We start from the raw sequence: 16,529 nt of genomic DNA, 5'->3' as shown, positions 1-16,529 counted from the left end.
GCCGCCTGCCCGCCCGCCCGGGTGGAGCCCAGCTTTTCCTTCCATTTCCCTTCCTGCCAAGGAACTCCCCGCCCCCCCTTCCGCAAGAGGGGACCCCCCTCCCTCTTGCGCCCTTGGGGGCCAGAGCGGATGGGAGGCCGGACAGGCGAGGAATGAATTCCTCCAAGAGCTACTGGGCCCAAGCCTAGCTTCTGGTGCATCTGTGGGTTCCCAGGGGTCACCTCAGTTCCCTTTAACTGCTGCAGAATGCACCCCAAAACAGTGGCATAAGGGGCCGAGGACTGGGGAGTGGGAGGTGTAGGGGAAGGTCTGGACCGCAGGGAGTGGGAGGAGCCGGGTCTCCTCCCCACTGGGTTCACTGTCACCCCAGCTGGGAGCAGCATCCCCCTCCCCCAGGACCAGCGCGGGCAGAGTGACAGACCGGGAAGCGGGTAGAGCGGCACAGACGGAGATGGGGGAGGGGGTGGGCAGAGACTTTCAAAGCCAGACCCAGCCACCCTGCCAGGCACACAAAGAGCCAGCGCACACACCGGCGGCGGCTCGGAGCCTGCGAGCTGCGCCCGTGCCCGTCCCTGCCGCCCAGGGCACGTGCTGCAGCTCACACAGGCCGAAGCCCCCGCCTGCCGCCCCTCCCACCCGGAGCCCTAGATTCCTAGACACACCTCCACCGGGCACACCCCGCTGTGCCCAGACCGAGCCGATCCTGCGCTAGCACCCTCCTCTCCCTTCCCTTTCTCGGCCACTCTGTAATCAGATTCCTAAATTTAGAAGCAACCCGGGGCCCAGCCAGGGATCCCCGCCCCCACCCGCTGCATGCGGCCAGCCGGCCGGGGTCCTGCGGTCGGGCCACGACCCGGCCGGGGCCGCCTGGTCCTGGGGGCTCCTAGGAGGCGTCCAGGCAAGTCAGGCACCACCCCACCCGGCTGCGGCGCTGTCGGGCCACATGGGGCCACCCAGCCCGCGGCCACGTAGCCCGCCACACCTCGGTCCAGACCTAGGGAGTCTTTTTCCTCCTCTTAAATCATGGATTGGGCACCAAGCCCCAGGGTGGGGAAGGAGGTCTGGACAAAGGAGGAGAATAAATGGGCCAAGGGCAGGTCTGACCTCAGGGGGTCTGCTCCAAGATGAAAAGAGGCTCCCAGCCTGACCCCTCCTGAGTGGCAAGGTGCCACCTCCTGGTGCCCTGCACCTCCAACCCCCTCCTGGCTGGCCAGCAGCCCTTCCTGTGGCAGCCCTCTTCCATATGATGGAGTCTTCCGTCTTGCCCACCCCGGGGCCTCCAGTTAGGCAGGGCCTCAGTTGGACCCCTGTCCCCCCACCTTTGCCTTCCTTCTGGGCTAATAACTAGCTGGGGTACAGGGCCCAGACCTCACCCCCAGGCCTCAGCATCATACTTATTTTGGCCTCCTTCCTCCTCTAGGGCTACCCCAGGTACCCCCAGTCACTGGCATCCCCCCATCTCAAGTCCCCCTCTCCCCCCACCCTCCCCTCCACCCTGGCCCCCCTTAAAAATCTCTTTCTGCTCCCACTTCTCCCTAGAGCCTGGAGCTCAGGGCCCCAGAAAGATTCTGCTCTGGAGGTTAGGGGCAAGGAGGGGAGGCTTATTCCTTGGAGTTGTTGGGGGTGGGGGTAGTCCCTAGGCCCTGGTGCAATGAAGCTTCTGCCCAGGAGGTGGGACAGGACAAGGGAGAGGTATCCGAGGAGTTTGGGGGCAACTGTGGGGGCCAAGGCGTCCAGAGAGGAGGCTTATTCCTAATGAAGAGCCCCCTCCCAGGGGCAATGGCAGGGAGTTAAGAGGGGGAGGGGCAAGGCCCCACCCTCCCACCTGCTGCCTCTGCCCCCTCCCCAGCTGGCCCCCTCTTTTGTGCAAAGCCACACAAAGGACAAGGGGCCCCGGCCGGCCTGGCCATCTGCTCCCAGCAGCCTGAAGGCTCTTAAAGAGACAGCACCCCCTCCCTGCCGCCCGGGGGGCTGTGGGGCGAGGGGCAGGGGAAGCCGCTCCTCCATAAGACCTGATCTCAGTGGAACCCCAAATCCCACCCACTTTTTCCTGGCTCCCCCAGCATCCAGGTCAGGAATCATCTTCCCCCAGCCCAGGCCCAGGGCGCAGAGGTGCCACGTGGCCAGGAACATGGGGGTGTGGGAGGGAAGAGACGGAGAGGCAGCCCAGGGACCAGCCCCTCCCCTCCTCCAGCCTTAGGTGGCGGAGGGGCCAGCAAAGCTCGGTAGCACGGTCCTGGAACTGGGGTCCCTCACCTCCCTGAGGCCACCTCTGAGCTTTGTGAGAGCCGCTGGTCTCTGGGAATCACCTCCCCGCCATCTTCACTGGTGAGCTCCCACTCACCCTTCTTCGGGGAGGATGACAGTGCCTTCTTTTTGAAGGCTGTAGGCCAGGACGCAGCCCATCGCCTTGCAGCAAACCCGCGATCCGGGCACCTTTATTTCCTACATTTCCCGGTGGAGGAAACTGAGGCTTTGCTCAGCCCCGGGCGGGGTGGGGGGGGCACACCCACCGCACCCCACGGGCCTCCAAAAAGCCACCCACCCTGTCTGAGGCCTGCCTTCCTCTCCTAGGCCAGATAAGACCCCTCACCCCTGAGATCCCCAGGGAAGCCAGACCGAACCCCAGCTTGGGGCTTCTGCTGCACTGCTAAGGGACATGATTTACATTATTTGTGTGATTGTTTATTTCCTGTCTGTCTCCCTGCTGGGCTGTGGGCAGGGATTGTGTCCACTGTGTTCCCTGTGTCCTCAGCGCCTCGCATACAGTAGGCACTCAATATTTGCAGAAGGAATAAGTGCCAGGAGCCCCCCCCCCACACAAGCGTCCTCTTCCCTGGGTTCCTCTGTCCTCTGCCCGTGGGGCATCTTGCCTCCTCTCTCGGCAAGGTGAGACAGGAGGGACAAATGTTGAACAGGGATGCTGGGAGAGAAAAGCAGGGTGACCTTGAGAGAGCTACCGGGCCTCCCCTCGCGTCTCCCTCCTCCCAAAGGCGGGGGCAGCTCCAGCCAATCCTGAACCCGCAGCCCTGCCAGACAGACTGGGACTGTCCCGAGCTCTGGCCCAGCAAGGCTGGCCGCTGTGGTGTGGTGCCTGGGACCCCGGCCAGGCCCTCGGTAGCCACAGCCAAGGGGCTAAGCTCGGGGAAGGAGGAAGGCAGGCGGGGCGGGCCCTGGGGTGGGGGAGGGAGGTTGGCCGAATCTAAGGTGAAACCTGGCTGGGCCGCTGGGGGGACCTGGGGGGAGGTGCCTCCCTGGACTGGAGGCCTGGGGCGGGGAGATGGAGTTGGGGAAATGAAAGGACGGCCTCCTGCATGGAAGCAGCGGGGGGGGGGGGGGGGGGGGTCGCCCCCCGGGGGGGGGGGGCCCCCGCGAGGGGAGGCGGCGGGGGGGGGGGGGGCGGGGGGGGGGGGGGGGGGGGGGGGGGGGGCTCCCCCCAGGGGGTGGTCTCCCCCCAGGACGCCCACCCCTCAATTCTGCCCAGATAGGAATCCCATTCCTCCGGCTCCCCAAACCCCCTGGGGCCCAGGGCGCTGTCCCCCCCCTGTCTGGGTCCAGCTCAGGGTCCCCCGCACTAGCCCACACTCCCACCCAGGGCTGTGAAGAGCTGAGAGAAGGTGACAGAGGTGACGATCCGGTGCTTGGCACTGCTTCTGCGCTTTGGCCACGAGAGGGAGGTGAGGCCCTCGAAGCATCTGGAGTGGTGCTGGGGGAGGGCAGAGCAGGAGACAGGAGGTCAGCAAGGAGACCCCAGGCTTCCTGACACCCACGCTGAGGAAATCTGACTCCCTGGGCAAAGCAGGAACTGGGGAGGAAGGGTCAGCAAGACCTTCATTCCGAGAGACACAGAAGAAGACACAGAAGGCGACAGGAGTTCCCTGGACCCTGTGGGCGGGGGGGCGCTTCCAGACCCAGGAGCCAGCTCCGTTTCTCTGGAAGCCAGGAAGGGGGCCTCCCCTTGCCCTCACCTGGATGACAGCCGGCGCCCTCTGGCGGTGACAGCGCGGACCGAGGGGTCCTGCCTTAGCCTGGCCACAAATGTCCTCCCAGGGAGACTGAGCCTGGCGCCCCAAGGGGCCCATTCTTTTGGGCTAAGTGTATGGGATCTAGGTCTCCCCACCCCCACGCTGGGCCATTTAGAGTTACTGAGCTTTAGATCCAATCCCCAGCAAGGCTCCTTGGCCCAGGGCCACCAGAATCTCCCAGAACACATTCAGGTGGGGCAGGAACCCTTAGAGAAATGGCAGAGGAGACAAGAACAGGGAAAGTGGGGCAGCTGGGGGCTCAGATGGTGAAGCGTCTGCCTTGGGCTCAGGTCATGATCCTGGGGTCCTGGGACCAAGTTCCACATCGGTCTGCTTCTCCCTCTCCCTCTGCCTGCCCCCACCCAGCTCATGCTCTCTCTCTCTCTCTGTCTCTGAATCTCTGTTTCAAATGAATAAATAAAATCTTAAAAAAAAAAAAAAAGGGAACAGGGAAAGTGCAGGAGTAGTGTGGGCTACTGAGCTCAGATCTGGGGTGAGTCCTGGCTCTGCTTCTTGCTTGCTGTGTGGCCTGAGGGGAGACACTTGGCCTCTCTGAGCCTCAGTGTGTCCCTCTCTCAGAGAACGATAATTCTGATACCATATTATTGGGAGGTCCCACATCACCTCGGATGGACTGTAATTAGAACCTCTATCAGTGCTGGTTTCCCTTGAAATTAAGGGTCCTCTGGAGCACCCACCAGCAGGACTGGAAATCCCCTCTCTGCTCTCTGAAGGGGCCCATGCTCTGTGAACTGCCTGAAGGCCATTGCCCCCCAGGGTTCCTGGGTCTGACTTCTAGCGCTAAAAACTCTTCCTCTGTGACCTCTGACACCTGACACCCTTCAGAACCATCCACCAACCACTTCAGATTCCCACCTTCAGTCTGATCTCTCTAATTCATCATGCACACACAGCTGGATACGGATTTTATTTTTAAGATTTTAAATTTATTTTTATTTATTTATTTAATTATTTATTTATTTATTTTAGAGTGAGTGGGGTGGGGAGTACAGGGAGAGAGAGAATCCTGAGTAGACTCCATGCCCAGAACGGAGCCCAACACGGGGCCCGATCTCACAACCCCAAGATCATGACCCGAGCCGAAATCAAGAGTGGGATTCTTAACCGCTCAAACCCACACCCCCAAGGTCAAGAGTCACACACTTTAGCAACTGAGCCAGCCAGTGCCCCCGGATTCTTTTTTTTTTTTTTTTTAAGTAATTCCTATGCCCAATCTAGAGGGCTGGAACCCACAATCCCGAGATCGAGAGTCCCATCTTCTTCCAAATGAGGTAGCCAGGCACCCCTCTGGATACAGATTCTTCAGTACTGCTTGTATCATGGCCCACTCCTGCTCAATAACCTTCCATGGGTCCCCTTTGCCTTCCAGGCAAAGTTGGAACTTCTCTCCCAGCCCAGGACTCAAGGGCCTTCTAGCCTGTTTTTTGTTTGTTTGGTTTTTTTTGACAAAGATCACAAGTAGGCAGAGAGGCAGGCAGAGAGAGAGAGGAAGGGAAGCAGGCTCCCTGCCGAGCAGAAAGCCTGATGTGGGGCTCGATCCCAGGACCCTGGGATCATGACCTGAGCCGAAAGCAGAGGCTTTAACCCACTGAGCCACCCAGGCGCCCCTCTAGCCTGTTTCTGATCCAGCCAAGCAGGTCTGCTCACCATCTGCTGAGCCCCACCTGGTGCCCCAGGTGCCCCATCTGCCCTGGAAATGCTGGCCCAGCCCACCTATTTGCATGCCCTACGCCCGGCCCCTCCCTTGGGACCGCTGGCTCCCGCGAGCAAGTTGGCTCCAACCGGGCACATGCAGGGCTCCTGACCCGGCAGCCAGCACCCTTCCTGCCCCCTCTCACTCCTCCCCGACTGCCCCATCTGCTGCATGGCTCTTAGCACACGACCTCGCCTCCCACTTCCAGAAAGAATTGAGGCCACTGGGAGGAGCCCCCTCCAAGGCCTGCCCGAACACCCAGAGCTTCAGCTCTTTCCTCTCCCAGATATACCTGCATCTTCTCTCTTCAAGGCCAACTCACTCCCAGGCTCCTGGGTCTCCCCCTCCACTGATGGGCCCGCAGGTAACCCCACACACACACACCAGCACACCAACACACACGCACCCCTCGGTCTCATGTTCACCATCCACTGGCCGTCCCTTTCAGCTAAGCTACCGCTGCCTTCTCCTTCTCTCTCTCTCTCTCTCTCTCTCTCTCTCTCTCAAGCTGGGCGTCTTAAAAGAGTTGTTCACACCCTTTATCCTTGTCTTCACCTCCCACTCACTCCCCAACCCACTGCAGTGCGGATTCACCCTCTGCCACTCCGCAGAGAATTTTCTTGCCAAGGTCACCAGTGGCTGTTTTCTCTAAATGCAAAGGACTTTTGGCAGGCACGGTCTCTCTCCTTGTCTGAGCAGGACTGGACAGAGAAGGGCTGTCCCACTCCAGATGTGAGTCCCCCGCCCCCCCACCGCCCCAGTCTCCCCTCCTGCCTGCCTCCTGATGCTCACCGTTGATGCTTCAGATCCAGTCCACATCCCTAACTCCCAGGCTGTGGACTTTCCAGCCTCCACCTCTAGCTCAGACCCTCTTCCCAGGCTCTGGACCGCCATATCCAACCGACTGCCTTCTGGATATCTGCCGGCAGTTATCTCAGGGACCTTGTGCTCATCCTGTCCAAAACAGACCTCAGCCTTTTGACCAGCCATTTGCATTCCTGTCCCCCTCCCACTTCCCCTTCCCATCCTTACCCAAAGTAGAGACAGAGACATTGCCCTGCACACCTCTCTCTGCTTCACTTCCAAGTCCATCAGTCTCCAATTTCTGTCAATCCCCTCCCCCTCGGCTGTCCCCCATCCCATCACTGAGCCAGCCTCCCAGCTGGCCTCCTTGCCTCTTCTCCTGCTCCCTTCTAATCTATTCTTTATTCAGCAGCCAAGGTGATCTTTCTCAAATCCAATCTGATCAAGTCAGTCCTCCACTTCTTGTTACCTTTGGCTGAAGTTCTAGCTCCTGATCATGACCTATCTCCTTCAAAATCTGACCTTCTGGGGTGCCTGGCTGGCTCAGTCGGTGGAGCCCTCAACTCTTGATCTCAGGGTTTTAAGTTCGAGTCCCATGTTGGGAATAGAGATTACTTACAAATAAAACCTTAAAAAACGGAAAGTCTGACCTGCTGACATCCATTCGCACTTTGCCTTTCTCTTCTGAGGATCCGTATGGTGCCATTGAACCCCAATGTCAGCCTTTCTCAAGGCCCTGGACAGCATGATTGGTTGAGAAAGAGTACTAGCAACCCAATTAGCACGTTGCAAATATGGAACGAAGGCCAGGGAGCTGAGCCAGGAGTGCTGGCTGCCATCTTTGATCATCAAGGAAAGCCAACACTGTGGATGTCACCATGAAGAGAGTGGGGGGAAGAACTGATTTCTCAGTGGCATCGTTGAGCTGCTGGATCAACTCACCTGAAGCCACTGATCCCCTGAAGTTTTAGTCATACGAGCCAATACATTCCCTTGATGGAGCCTTGTTGATTTCAGTTTTCTGTCACTTGCAACCATAGTCTCTGAAGCAGCACATCTGTCAACACTATCCCACTGGAATTATGCTTTTTTTTTTTAAGATTTTATTTATTTATTTGACAGACAGAGAGATCACAAGTAGGCAGAGAGGCAGGCAGAGAGAGACGGGGAAGCAGACTCCCTGCTGAGCAGAGAGCCCGATGCGGGGCTCGATCCCAAGACCCCGAGACCATGACCCGAGCCAAAGGCAGAGGCTTAACCCACTGAGCCACCCAGGCACCCCAGCCACCTGCAATTCCTTTGGAGTCTTCATATGTGTCATTCCTCATACCTGGAACGCTGCTCTCCTTTTCCTTGTTGGCCAATTCTCAATTTGAGCAAAGGGAAGCCCTTCTGACTGCCCCAGGCCCTCTCACTCCAGAGGTTCCGGGAAATCACTTCTGCCAAATCTCCCCAGATTCACACTGCCGTGTTGGGAGCTCCTTAGGTAAGGCAAAGACTTACAAAACAGTAGGAGCAAGATCCAACTTCTTCTTCTTCTTCCTTTTTTTTTTTTTTTTTTTTTTTTGTCGGAGAGAGTGAGCACAGGCAGAGTGGCAGGCAGAGGCAGAGGGAGAAGCAGGCTTCCCGCTGAACAAGGAGCCCGATGTGGGACTCGATCCCAGGATGCTGGGACCATGACCTGAGCCGAAGGCAGCCGCCCAACCAACTGAGCCACTCAGGCGTCCCTCTTTTTTTTTTTTTTTTTTTTTAAGATTTTACTTATATATTTGACAGAGAGAGGGCAGGAGCACACAAGCAGGGGGAGAGGCAGAGGCAGAGGGAGAAGTAGGCTCCCCACTGAGCAGGGAGCCCAATGTGGGGCTCGATCACCTGACCTTGGGATCATGACCTGAGCCGAAGGCTGTGCTTCACCGACTGAGCCACCCAGGTGCCCCAAGAGCCAACTTCGTATAATCATGTAACAGCCAATTTATTTGATGACCAATTATTTGTTCACAGCCATGTGCCCAGATCCTAGATTAATACAAGTGCATAGTAGAGGGTCTGATAACTGGTTGAATAAATTGGCAAATAAACAAATGAATGTTTATAGTCATCAACCACTGTGTGCAAAATGCCTTACCTGGTTTTTCTCAAGTCCTCCACAGTAGCCCCTCCACAGTAGCCCCACGAGGTAGGTATTCTAGAAATCTTTTTTTTTTTTTTTAAGATTTTATTTATTTGACAGAAAGAGAGCACAGCAGGGGAAGTTTCAGAGGGAGAGAGAGAAGCAGGCCCCCCACTAAGCAAGGACCCCCAATGTGGGGCTCCATCCCTAGACCCTGGGATCATGACCTGAGCCAAAGCAGACTCCCAACTGACTGAGCCACTCAGGTGCCCCTAGAAATCTTCATTTTATAGGTGAGGACCTGAGGCTTCCGAAGATGTCCTGCCTTAGATCACACAACTTAAAAGTGCCAGAGCTGGGACTGACCTCAAGCCAGCGGATGACAGAGGCCTGTTTTCATATCCCCAAGTCCACATCCTTTCAGTTAAGATGCATTTGCCGGTTTCTCCTGTAAAGGGGGAATAGCCTTTTCCTGGTGGTGTGGAGGTCAGTGATTACCACTAACAGAGCTTCATGGTTACCAAGCCCCAGGGCTTCCATCCCTCAGCTCTGCCTCTTCCATGCATCAGGTTCCCCTCATGATCACTATGCAGCTGCAGTTGCTCCGGGCATCACATCCTCGGAGGACAGTTTCCAGAGTAGGAGGGGAGGGTCACAGGACCAGGGTTTCCTCCTTGGCCTCTTTCTTTATCAGGGAGAAAAACCTTTTCCAAGGATCCCTGAGCAGGTCCATTTTTTTTTAAGTTTTTTAAAATTTATTTATTTGACAGAGATCACAAGTAGGCAGGTAGAGAGAGAGAGGAGGAAGCAGGCTCCCCACCGAGCAGGAAGCTGGATGCGGGGCTTGATCCCAAGACCCTGGGATCACGACCTGAGCCAAAGGCAGAGGCTTTAACCCACTGAGCCACCCAGGTAGTTCATTCTTAAACCAGTCCCTGGCAAAGGATTCCAATGGCTAGATTAGACCAATTGTGTTGGTACTCCGGCTGATCTCCAAACAAAAGGAAGGGGGAGCAGAGTTTCTTTCTTGGCAGACATGGACTCTGGACCTTAAGTCATGGCTCCCAGGTACCCACCTTTCCTAAGATGAGAACCACAAAAGAGAGCTTCGGCTCCTGATGGAAAGCAGGCTCGTGGGGCCCAATGGTGAGCCTGCAGGGACAGATAACCCAGAACAGGCAGACAAGCAGTGGCTTATGAACTCTTATAGTAGAGGTATCCAGTCATTCATTCAACATGAGTTTACTGGCCATTGTCTCCTCCTCCGCCAGTCTGCATTGGTGGGCAGGCTGCCTGGTGATGGCTGATGAGGGGACTCTGTGTCCACACTTTGCCTCAGCAGAAACAGGGCCAAGGGGGATTAGTAATGTCTGTCCTGAGCGCAAAATGGGAGGGGGTGAGGCAGAGAGAAGGAAACAGAGTGAATTAGGGGTAGAAAGACCTTGATCCTAAATACAGGGTCCTGGGATGTTGTTAGAGGCTGAATTGTCCTTCCCCAAAATTCATGTGTGGAAGTCCTAATCCCTAGGACCTCAGAATGTGACCTTATTTGGAGATAGGGTCTTTACAGAGGCAACCAAATTAAAGTGTGGTCATTAGGGTGAGTCTTGGTTCAATATGACTGATGTCCTTGTAAGAAGGGGACATCTGGACGCAGAAAGCCATATAGGGAGAATGCCATGTGAACATGAAGACGACCACTTCTGTGGGTCAGAATCTCTGCAGTGAAGTTGGGCAATTCTGCCTTGGGGTCTCCCATGGGTTTGCCATCAAGATGTTGGCTGGGGCTTCAGTCGTCTGAACTCTTGGCTGGTGTGGGGCGATCCTCTTCCAATGTGCTCACTCACTTGGTTAGCAAATTGGGGTCAGCTGTTGGTGCAAAACCTCAGTTCTCCCCCATAGGGACTTCTCCATGGTGCTGCTTGTGCTTCTGGCTTCCCACCCCATCCGCCCTCTCCTCCCCCTCCCCCCCACCCCAGCCTCTGCCCCCAAGGGACCAATCCCAGCGCCTAAGGCAGAAGTTTGGTCTCGAGATCTTGGAAACCCCACCCATCACTTCTACAGTATTTTATTATTACAGAAGTCAGCCCGAGTTAATGTGGGAGGGAACTGGGTAAGGGCACAAAGGCCAGGAGGTAAGGGTCACTGGGGCCATTTTGCTAGCGGGCTGCCATGGGCAGGACAAGAGCTCTGGTCCCGTAGAGGATTCTGGGGGCAAGAGTCATGAAAAGTCTGACAGAGGGAGCTTAGGAAAGATGGAGCCCAAAGAGCATATTAGTTTCCCAGGACCGTCCTAGCCAAGTACCCCACACTGGGTGGCTTAGAACAATACCAAGTCAACTTCTCACAGCTCTGGAGGCCAGAAGTCCAAAGACAAGGTGTTGGGAGGGTTGATTCCTTTTAGAGCCTCTCAGGGAGCATCCGTCCCATGAAGGCTCCTGGAAATCCTCTGGTTCCTCGGCTGCTCGCTGCATCCCTACAGTCTCTGCCTGTCTGTCCTCATATGGCCACCTTCCCTGCGTGTGTCTCAAACCTCAATCTCTCTCTCTTTTCTCATATAAGGTACCTGCCATTTGGGATCCTGGGTGGCTTAGTCGTTGAGCGTCTGCCTTTGGCTCAGGTCATGATCCCAGGGTCTGGGATAGAGCCCCGCATTGGACTCCCTGCTCAGTGGGGAGCCTGCTTCTCCCTCTGCCCCTCCCCCTTCTCATGTCCTCTCTCTCTCTCTAATAAATAAAATCTTTAAAAAAAAAACATATCTTCTGGGGCACTATTCAAGCCCATTATAGGAGGCACCTCTGGGAGGGGCTGGTTGAAGCCATGACCTCCTGGCGACATCTGCCAGGACTCAGGTGTCACCTCTAGGGAGCCTGCTGCCTTTCCTTTGTGCCCCACAACACCCGTGCCCCCACCATCACTGCCACCATGATTCCTTCAGCTAACATTTACCGAGCACTAAAGCCACATCAGACGCTGAGCTGGGCCCCAGGGGTAGGGCAGTTAGGGTTGCCAAATTTAGTGTACAAAAATACGGGACACCCAGAGGGAGAGGAGAAAACAAAAAACACAGGACACCCAGGGAAATCTGTATCTCAGAGAGTGAGTTGAAGTTTATTCCTTGAATGGTGTTGGCAACCATGGCGGTGGTGGAAGAGGGAGGCACAGCCCCCAGTTACAGGAAGTCCACGGTCTTATGGGGGAGCTGGTGACAGTGAGGGGCCTCCGTGCTGTGAGAAGGAGAACAGGCATGGGGAGACCCCCAAGAAAGCGGGCCCAGGCTATGTCAGTGAGAGTGAGAAAAGGGTTCTGGTATCCAGGCTGGGACCCTAGGGGTGAGGACCAAAGAGGGTTTCTGATGAAGGGAACAGCCAGGCCAGAGTCTTGGCAAGGAGAGGGGGACCCCCGGGCAGGTGTGCAGGGGCCAAGCACGCAGCGCCCTCCCACCCCCACCCCGAAATCCTAACAGAGGCTGGGACCTCAGAATGCATCAGTGGCCTGATCAGATGTGCATTTTAGAAACAGGGGCCTGCGGGGTATCACAAAGACCAAGGAAAGAATGGTGTTTGGAGGAAAGAGTGAGGAACAGGTCAGATCCTGCAAGGAGGTCCAGAAAGATAAGGACGGAGGCGTGTCCATTGGCAAACTGCAAGAAGCATCTGAAGGGGTTTCAGGAGGGAAAGGATGAGGGAAGGGAGGGACCCTGAAGGGAGGAGGCCCTGGAGGAGGAGGCTCAGCTCCCCAGGGGGTGGGAGGGGGAGGGTGGGGCACATTCAGATTCTTTTTGGGAAATCCTGGGACTTCCCTCTGCTGGGGGATGGCACGATATAGATATAAAGTCGGCCTCGTCCCAGCTGTGCTGTGGTGTCGTCTCCCTGGCCTGTTCCCCAGAAGATAAGCAGCCTCCATGCCTCCACTGGGCAAACGAATGAAAGACTAGTGGGGAGCAGTTAAGGGCTGTGGGGCAAGGGGAGGGCAAAGCACAGTGTTTGCAGGGTGGGGGGGGCTGTCCTGGGAGGAGCTGGAGGAAGAAGGGTCCAGGAAGCAGGAGGGAGGGGTACCGGGCCTGGGAGAGAGGAGCAGACAGTGGCCCTGTACCCAGGGGTGTGAGAGGAGGCGGGGCGGGGGTGGGGGGGGGAGTTGCTGCCCGGGAGTGGTTTATGAGGCAGTGTAGACATCCTGGTCTAAAGGGGCAGAGGTTTGTCAGGGAGGGGAGGCAGGAAGGGGTGGAATGGGGTGGGGAGATGAACTTTTGTACCTTGGGAGGGAATTCCTTTCCTGCCTCAGGCCAGGCCCGGTGCCTTCCCACGTCCCATCTCATTTAAGCTCCTGAGATTCTCCCAACCTGCCTGGAAGATGAGACTGGGAGGAAAATGATTGCTGTGGGTAGTCTCACTCTAGAAATAAGAAAACCGAGTCTCTGATTCTTGAAGTACTTTGCCTAAAGTCTCAAACCTTCTCCGTAGCTGAGAGAGAGAGATTTTAAACCCAGGCTGGTCTGACCCCAAAGCAGTCTCAGTCCTCCACCCCAGGAGACCAGGGAAGCCCCAAGGAGAGAAAAGCCTATAATCAGCAGGGAAGGATACTGATGTAGGGCAGGGATAGGGCATTGGACTTTCTCAGGCCTCCCAGGGGCCCAGGTGATGTCACCTCCCCAGGGGACTGCTGGGCTCACCTCCCAGGCTTTGTCAGGTGTCCAGCAAATTCCAGGAGCCTGGAGGAGGGTGGACTCAAGAGGAAGAAGAGAAGAGAAGAGACAGGGCACAAGGCAGTCATGATGGCAGGTATCTGTTCCCCGAAACAAAAGTGGGTAAGGAGACAAGGGAAGTCTGGGTTAGGAGACAAGGGAAGTTGAAACAGGGTGGGGACTGCTCTGGGGTGGGGGTTGTACCTGATTCCCACCTTGCCCCTCCTCCCTCTGTAAACACCCTAGCCCACTCCTTCATGCTTCCCTGGCTCTGCAAATACTGTTCCCTCCCCTGGAATCTCCTTGCCTCCTCCTTCAAGGGCAAGTTCACAGGTCCCCTCTTCCCACCTTTTCTACCCTCCTCCCTCCCTTAGCTCCCTCTTCTGGTCCCCAGAGTGGTGGCAAGCAGCCCTCTCTTCCCTTCCTCTCTCTCTTCCTCTTTACTTCCTTCCTTCTGTCTTTCTCTCTCTCTCTTTTTAAAGATTTTATTTATTTGACAGAGAGAGATCACAAGTAGACAGGCAGGCAGGGGGGGGGGAAGCAGGATCCCTGCTGAGCAGAGAGCCCCATGCAGAGGCTTAACCCACTGAGCCACCCAGGCCCCGTCTTTCTCTCTTTCATCTTTCTTTCTACTTTTATTTTTAGTAATCTCTACATCCAAGGTAGGGATGGAACTCATGACCCTGAGATCAAGAGTCACGTGCTTTTCGGAGAGTCAGACAGGCACTCCCAGCAAGCAGATTTTCTGACCAAGGAACAGGGTGCAGGCTAAAATAGTCATTCATTCCAGTCTACCTACATTTCTCCATAGTCTCATCCAGCTTGAACTACCATCACACGCTGGCTGCGGGAAAATGTGTGTCTCCTGCCTGGTCCTGATCACTCCAAGTCTCTATGAGAACGTACAAAAGACATCTCAAATCTGATATCTCAAACCTGACATGGTCAAATCGCAGTTCCTGATTTTCCCCAGACCCGCCCTCATCTTGCTCCTTCCAAAGTTGCCTGTGTCTCTGTTGAGATCTCTCCACCCTTCCCATCGCACAAGCTAAAAAACTCAAAAGGGGCGTCTGAGTGGCTCAGCCAGTAAAGCATCTGCCTTTGGCTCAGGTCTTGATCCCAGGGTCCTGGGATCCAATCCGGCATCCGGCTGCCTTCAATACACACCAGGCCCTGACTGCCTCTCCCATGTCCACTGCTGTCCACCTGCTACAAGCTTCATTGCTCTCGCCTTGACAGGACCAGTGGCCTCTGCATAGGTCCTCCTGTGACCCTCCCCTTACACTCTCTTCCCAACTCAGCAGCCAGCTGGTCCCATGAGCACAAAAGCCACTCCATGGCCCCTCCACTCAGACCCTCCAGTGGTGTCCCAGCCCATTCTAATCCCAAAGTCTTTCAAACCTCTAAATCCTAGGGCACCTGGCTCAGTCGGTACAGCATGTGACTTTGATCTCAGGGTTGTGAGTTCAAGCCCCATGTGTGTTGGTGGGGGGCAGGCAGAGCTTACTTAAAAAACAAAACAAAATGTACAAGCGCTGTAAATGATCCTCTCTCTACCTGTCAGATTTTACCTCCTACTTACCTCCCACTGGCTCGCTCTGCTCTGGCCACACGGTACTTAACTTCTTGCAGTTCCTCAAACATTCCAATCATATTCCTGCTTGGGGGTTTTGCACTGGCTGTACCCCCCAGCCTGGAATGCCCTCAGGTATCCATGACTTGCTCCCCTCCCTCCTCCAGATCTTGATACAAATGTTACCTCATGTTTGCCTTCTTGAGTATCCTAGTTAAAGCACTAAATCCTGGGGCGCCTGGGAGGCTGAGTGGGTTAAAGTCTCTGACTTCAGCTCAGGTCATGATCCCAGGGTCCTGGAATCAAGCCTCGCATCTGGCTCTCTGCTCGGCGGGGAGCCTGCTTCTCTCTCTCTGCCTGCCTCTGCCTACTTGTGATCTCTGTCTGTCAAATAAATAAATAAAATCTTAAAAAAAATAATAAAGCACTAAATCCTGACCTTTCCTTTCCCCTTTCCCTGCTTTATTTTCCTCCATAGGACTGTTATCATCTACCTTATCACATATTTTACCTGTTTATTTAGTTTATTATCTGCCTCCTCCTTTTAGCGTACAGGCTCTGCGAGGCAGTACCTTTTCTGTTCGCTATGGTTGTTTTCTTCGCTGCGGGGTCAGTGCCTAGCCTACGGTGAGCACCCGATAAATATTGCTTGAGTACCCGTTTGGGGGCCACCACTGCGCTGGGCACTGAAGATGGGATCATGAGCAGAGCGGGACAAAGTCTGTGAAGCTTAAGTCTTGGGCCGCGGTTGTCTCACTTTCCCAAGTATGACCTTACCCGGGGAGCTCTCAGGAGACTGGCTCCAACCCTGGAGATCGATCCTGGGGTAGGGCGCAGGGTTGTGTAGAGCGCACACAGCTCCCCGCGGGACTGGGATGCAAGGAGTCACACTGGCCTGCTGGGAAGGACTGCACGCCTGAGGTCTCATTGCCACAGCACCAACCCCTCTCCATTAAATAGTTGTTACACGCCTGTTTCCCCTCTAAACAGGGAAGTTTTGGACTGCTCCTCTCTGTGGCCCCCAGGCTCAGCACAGCGTAGACGCTGGTAAATGTTCGCTGAGACTCAGAGCCAACGGACGGAGGGTGAATGAATACTTAGAAGACGGATGAATGAATAACGGGACTCCGGTTAGAAAAGGAATTTCAAGAGTTCAAGATCTAGAGGGTGGGAACGTTTTCAAAGAGCTGCCCCGGTGCCCGAGGGTTTGCAGGAGGGGCTGGGGCGTCCGAGGTCAGGACGCGTTTGGTCCTGTGCGAGGGTGGCTGCTTCGCCGGCGGTCGGCCCGCCGCGGAGGGGAGGAGCGCAGGGGTTAGCGCAGCCACACACCCAGCCTCCAGCCCGCCGGCTTCTACCCGCCAGGCGCGGCCGTTGCCATAGCTACAGACACAGCCGGGAGACGAGGGGGCGGGCCCGGGCACTACGTCATTCCTAGCGCGACGCTGCTCCGCGCCTCCCGCCTCTTTCGGGTGCGAGACCCTCGGCCCGCCTCTCCGGCTCTCCACCTGCGCGCTTCCCCCGCTCGCGCCCTCCCCCGCTCTGCGCCGGCGCGGTGCCCGCTAGGGCGCGCAGGAGAGCCCGCGAGGCGCATGCGCGGTGCGGGGCCCGCCGCCGCTCTG

Source organism: Enhydra lutris, unplaced genomic scaffold (assembly GCF_002288905.1).
Source record: "Enhydra lutris kenyoni isolate GAN:26980312 unplaced genomic scaffold, ASM228890v2 scaffoldscaffold22, whole genome shotgun sequence".
Taxonomy (NCBI): domain Eukaryota; kingdom Metazoa; phylum Chordata; class Mammalia; order Carnivora; family Mustelidae; genus Enhydra; species Enhydra lutris.
This window is presented reverse-complemented; position numbering follows the sequence as displayed.